Source organism: Sardina pilchardus, chromosome 8 (genome assembly GCF_963854185.1).
Source record: "Sardina pilchardus chromosome 8, fSarPil1.1, whole genome shotgun sequence".
NCBI classification, from domain to species: domain Eukaryota; kingdom Metazoa; phylum Chordata; class Actinopteri; order Clupeiformes; family Clupeidae; genus Sardina; species Sardina pilchardus.
Genome location: NC_085001.1, coordinates 12286228 through 12291749, shown reverse-complemented (window position 1 = coordinate 12291749; position 5522 = coordinate 12286228). Strand labels below are relative to the sequence as shown.

Here is a 5522-nt window from a genome sequence, read left to right as displayed (position 1 = left end):
GGAGGGAGGGCTGGTTTGAGGGCTCAGGGGAGAACAAGTCTGGCAATGGTTCACCGTGAGCGGTTCCAGTGACTTGGAACAGAAAGTACATCTGCAGCAATAATCAGTCTTACTTCCAGAGTAGTTTGTTCATTTCCCTGTTTTGCATGGCTCCACTGGCATGGCCTGTTTGTATTTTGTACAGTATATGCTGCCCAGGGGATTACTGTTGCAATTTTAAAACCAGTTAAAAACATAAACGTTATTTTCTGAAAATGTAAACCTAAATGGCCTGTTTGCCTTTTGTATATACCCAGAGGATTACTGCTGCAATTTTAAAGTTAAAAACGTTATTTTCTTAAAGCATAAACCTAAGCGTTGTGCAATGATGGGAAATTGGGAGTGACGATGACGTGGAGTTCGGTGTGGATGGTGACTACTACATCCACGAGTGAGAGAGTCCACATTTCTGGCGAGCCCATGGGGATCTCATGTTTTTCAGCAGGGCTGTGGGTAATGACATAAGCCAGGGACATAATGACTGGTTGATGTAGGGTGTCTGTCAGAGGCTGGCCTAAGCAGTGGTGTGTACTACTAGCCACACACACTTGAGCAATGCAGGGGAAGGTAATGACATTAGTTCTGAGAGCCAAGAGCCAAGCTCTCTCTGGCCACTGTCACAGAGAGAGACCACAGGCGTGTCCACATAATGCCTGTGTCATGAGGGCTGACCGGTCAAAACAGTCCACTTTTCAAAATCAGAAGGTATGTTGAAACCATAAGACAAACACGAGGGAATTAATCCCCACTTAGTGTGTGATTGCTTCAACATTACAATACCACAATAAGGCCACATAGAGGCCCAACTGGTATGTATGAATGAAAAATATCCCATTGTTTAAAACATAATGTCATTAAGATTCACATAAAGCCCAGCAATGAGTTGCTTAGCAAAAGACAAAACTGACGGGGAATATTTAGTCTACCTCAGACATTTTCCCAAAAGAGAAGGTTGGTCAGGCAAATAAATCCAGAGTTCGTGAAACCCATAATGTGGCTTTGCTTTGCTATATGCTTTTTTAGCGGACGTGAATTTGAACTCACAAACTGGCAAAGTAAGATCAAGCGTTCATTGGTGTGGGAGCTGCCATATCATGGTTTTGTGATCCGTACGGCTTTAAAATGCTTTTGATGCAGCCATTTGCTAAACCTTACAAATGTGTTGCTATCGCCCTGTAGCCAGAGTGGAGAGAAACTCTGTGTGAAACGACTAAGACCATTACAGGATGATGAACTGCTGATTGGCAACAATACGTGGAAGTTGTCAAGAGAGAGGGGTTGCCATTCAGAGGACAAGAAAAACAATTACGCTGGGACAAACGGCAAAAGCACAGAAATGTAAAAAAACAATATTTGCGTGAAAGTGGTGAAAGAATACCTCATTTTGGAAATAATCTGGTCAACTACAAGGATTTAGGGATTTGGGACCTTTCATTGCTTCATAGCGAAGATTCAATTGAAAAAAAATATCAAAGGGAAATCGGTGAATGCATGTTGACAGCTCATGAACAATAATATTGTTCTCATGGCCAGCAACACCACCCCTGGACACGCAAACACATCCTTCGCAGACAGAAGGTGACTTGACAAAAAACACCTGCCAAATGTTTCAGCTTTTTCACAAAGGCTGAAAGACAGCCAACAAAATGGCCGATAAACTCAACATCGACGAGTATGAGCTACAGAGTCAGACAGTTATTCTGGTATGTGGACATGACATTGCCCATTGTTATTGTAGGCATAACATCAGAGGGACGGCATGAGCAGGATGTGACATTCATTAGTGCTGTCAGCCATGACTCTTCCTGGGGCAGTCTGTTTGTAAATAACAAATTCTGTCTGTTTGGAAACAACAAATTGACAAACGAAAAGACAGGAACGAGGGGGACAGGACAGAGTGAGGATCTGACTGTGCTCGATGGTGTTTTAAGCCCCCAACGTTGTCTTCCAGGCAGTGCTGCCACAGTCAATTTAAACACACCTAATTCCAATCCTAATCCTAACCCTAATCCTAAGCCTAGCGCCTTCCAGGTATCGCTGCCTTGAAGACAACACTGGGGGCTTAAAACACCAAGAGACATCTGACTGCCCTCTGTCTGACCACCAAGTGCAGGCCTGCAGTGGACAGAGAATGCATTCACACGAGGAAAAGAGGACCTGGGACTCATAACAGACTCCAGGAAGAGTAGGTTGATGTTCATTATCAGCTAATAGGGATCTTAATAAAATCATGAATCACGCTCCTCGGTTTGTCAGTAGTCTCTCTGACCTACATACTGTACACGTCCATTTGCACAGATACAGGTCTTTCCATCCACACAGCCATCTCAAACACAGCTGTAGACGTGTTCATTTGTAATCCCTCTTAATGGAGCGCACAGTGCTGGCTTTGGTCTCTCCATCCTAGTCTTGTTCCATTCATTGACCTTAAAGGAGAACCAAAACGAGTGCCTCGCTCACACTCACACGGCTTGCTCTGCAGTTTCATCAGACAGGGTGTGGTGTGGCAGTCACTTTTTGAGTGTTGGGAAAGATGGCAGCCGCCCAGCGCCCAGCATCTGGTTTTTTTTTTACGAGCGCTGCTTACGGGCAGCGTGTCCAGCCCAGGCCAGGCCCACCTCAGCCTGTGTGCCCCTGTGTTGGCCCATCCCTCCCAGCAGGCAGTGCCCAGCGGCAGCGGAGGAATCAGCTCCACTGACGTTAATCTGTTTAGCACAAGCACATCCCTGGACTGGACCGCTGGGAGGACCTACAGTAATGCAGGAAATTGAGGGCCAGTCGTCATCTCAACCCTAGCCGTCTATTTTTAGAGTCCAATATTTTCCTTATTCAAAGTGGGGCACAAATAAAACATCTGAAATCAGAAAAGAGATGCTCGGAAAAGTGCCCGCCAGGGACAGACCGTTGAATAATTAAGGTGATCTTTAGAAAGTCACCCCCGCATATCTCCAGCCTGGATGGCAGACCGGAGGGCAGTCCTCTCACTTTACCCGATAAACCCATGTCGTTTTGATTGGCCGCTGAATTATTCATTCATAAACAATAGTTGGTTGGTAAATTATAAAACTGAATCCTTCATGGTCGCAACCCTGTGTACAGATGTTCCATAATTGATATGCTAGTTGCTGGGGTGGCAGTCACTCATGGAGTTTGGGGTCATTTGAGAGACACTGGAACATGTGAAGGTCATCCGTCATTACAAAGGACGTTCATCACTTACACACCCGAGCAAAATCCTTAGCTACAATAGCATAACCGCAACCGTAACCATAACAATTGCTTCATACCATCTGATAACTCCACTAAATGTAAATGGCTGCTGTTTTTCATTGAACTTACTGTAAGCACAATTCTACACTCACACAACATCTCTAAAATGCAGTGAAAAGAGTAAAGAATGCGAACGCAGTCCGTAACTGTTGAGTTTGTCACTGTCAATAAGTCTGGTAATGTGCTGGCGCTAACTTTTCCCCAGATCTTGCTAGCATGCCCTGACTCCCTAGAAATATGATCCCCACACAGCAAACCCTCCAGACCAAACTTTCACTTTTTCCACCCTGGCCTTTAAACAGCCTCCAGGAGAGAGGGGTAAGAGGGGGGGTGGGGGTCGAGGAACACACACACACACACACACACACAGACATGTACACACACACACACACATTCATGCGCACGCACACACACACACACACACACACACACACATACACACACACGCGTACACAGAGACACACACAAAGACACAGACACAGACACGCAAACACACACACACACACACACACACACACACACACACACACACACATAGACACACAGACACATAGACACACACAAAGACACAGACACACAAACACACACACATAGACACACACAAAGACACAGACACACGCACACACACACACGCACACACACACACACACACACACACACACACACACACACACACACACACACACACACACACACACACACACACACTCATTCATTCATTTGTTCATTCATTCAGACATGTAACACATACACACACACAGAAACACTCAGACACACAAAAACACACAGACACCAACATTAGTCTCCTCCACACTTCCCTGCTCTTCCTAGACTGTTGTAGCCCACCCACCAACTCCTCCCTGCCCAGACCGTCTCCCCAACCCCTCGCCCATACTTGACCTTGGCCCCTTTCTACCATCAGACCTGAGATTGATGATTAGCACACGCACACGCACGCACACACACACACGCGCGCGCACACACACACTAACACAAACACACACACACACATATAAACACGCAATATATATGGGCGTGCACACATGTGAGCGCACACACACGTATACACACACACGCACACACACACACACACACACACACACACACACACACACACACACACACGCACACACTTACACAAAAACACACACACACACACACACACACACACACATATAAACACACAAACACTAACACACACACACACACACACACACACACACACACACACATACACACACACACACACACTACCACACACACACGCACGCAACATAAACACTCTGCCATGCGATGGGAGATTGATGATTGGCTCCTACCCTGTGCCGGCGTGTCCTCTCTCCCCCCTGGGCAGCGCCGTGTGCCCTCTGGTGATCCTCCGCCCGCCGCTCCTCTGAGGCAAATCACCAGCGCTGTCTCCTCGCCCGCGCCGTGCCCTCCTCTCTCATTCTCTCTCTCCCTCTCTCTCTCTCTTCCCTTCTTCTCTTCTCTCTTGAATGTCCCTCTCTCTTTCTCTCTCTCTTCCCTTCTCTTCTCTCTCACACTCTCTTGAATATCCCTCCCTCTCTCTCTCTCTTCTCTCTTGAATGTCCCTCTTTCTTTCTCTCTTTCTCTCTCTCTCTCCCTCCACTACCGTCCTTCCCTCATGCGGGGCTGTAAGAGGTGGACTTGGCATGCACTCAAACTCACTCACTCACTCACACTCATGATAAACAAGGGAATGGGGCGGGACCCTATACTCACACACTCTCTCTCTGTCTCTCCTCTTTTTCTTTCTCCTTCCTTCTCTGAAGCCGCTCAAACTCTTTTTGCTCTCTTTTTAGTCTCTCTGGTCCCCCCCTTCAGTGCTCAGACTCTCTGTTTCTCGCTGAACGGTGTTGGACTCTTCTTCCTTCTTCTGTTTCTACTTACTTGTCCTTTGTTCAGTCGGAGGGAGAAATGTTCTCTCTCTCGTCTCCCCCACTCTCTCCCTCGCTGCTCTAATGTATCAATTTCCTGCTCACCAAAAAAGGAAACAAGGCTCTTTTCTTTTTTCTCTCTCTCCCGCTACGTCTTTCACCAACATGAGTCTGAATTGAACAACTCACACACACTCCTGCTGTCCGTTATTCTATATTACTGAAAACAACGAACACACACATACACACGCACGCACACATGCGCGCGCGCACACACACACACACACATACAAATGCACAATGTGTAATATGTCA

The 5522-nt window shown here is 46.7% G+C and overlaps 1 protein-coding gene across 1 annotated transcript in view; it reads right to left on the bottom strand.

Annotated features, from left to right (window-relative positions):
- The window catches only part of atp8b5a (ATPase phospholipid transporting 8B5a), a 32131-nt gene extending 26868 nt beyond the window's left edge, over positions 1-5263 (bottom strand). Inside the window, exon 1 of the mRNA XM_062542737.1 lies at positions 4629-5263. The gene's annotated coding sequence lies outside the window, so the exon portion shown is untranslated. The remainder of the gene's footprint in view (positions 1-4628) is intronic.
- Positions 5264-5522: the final 259 nt, after the last annotated feature.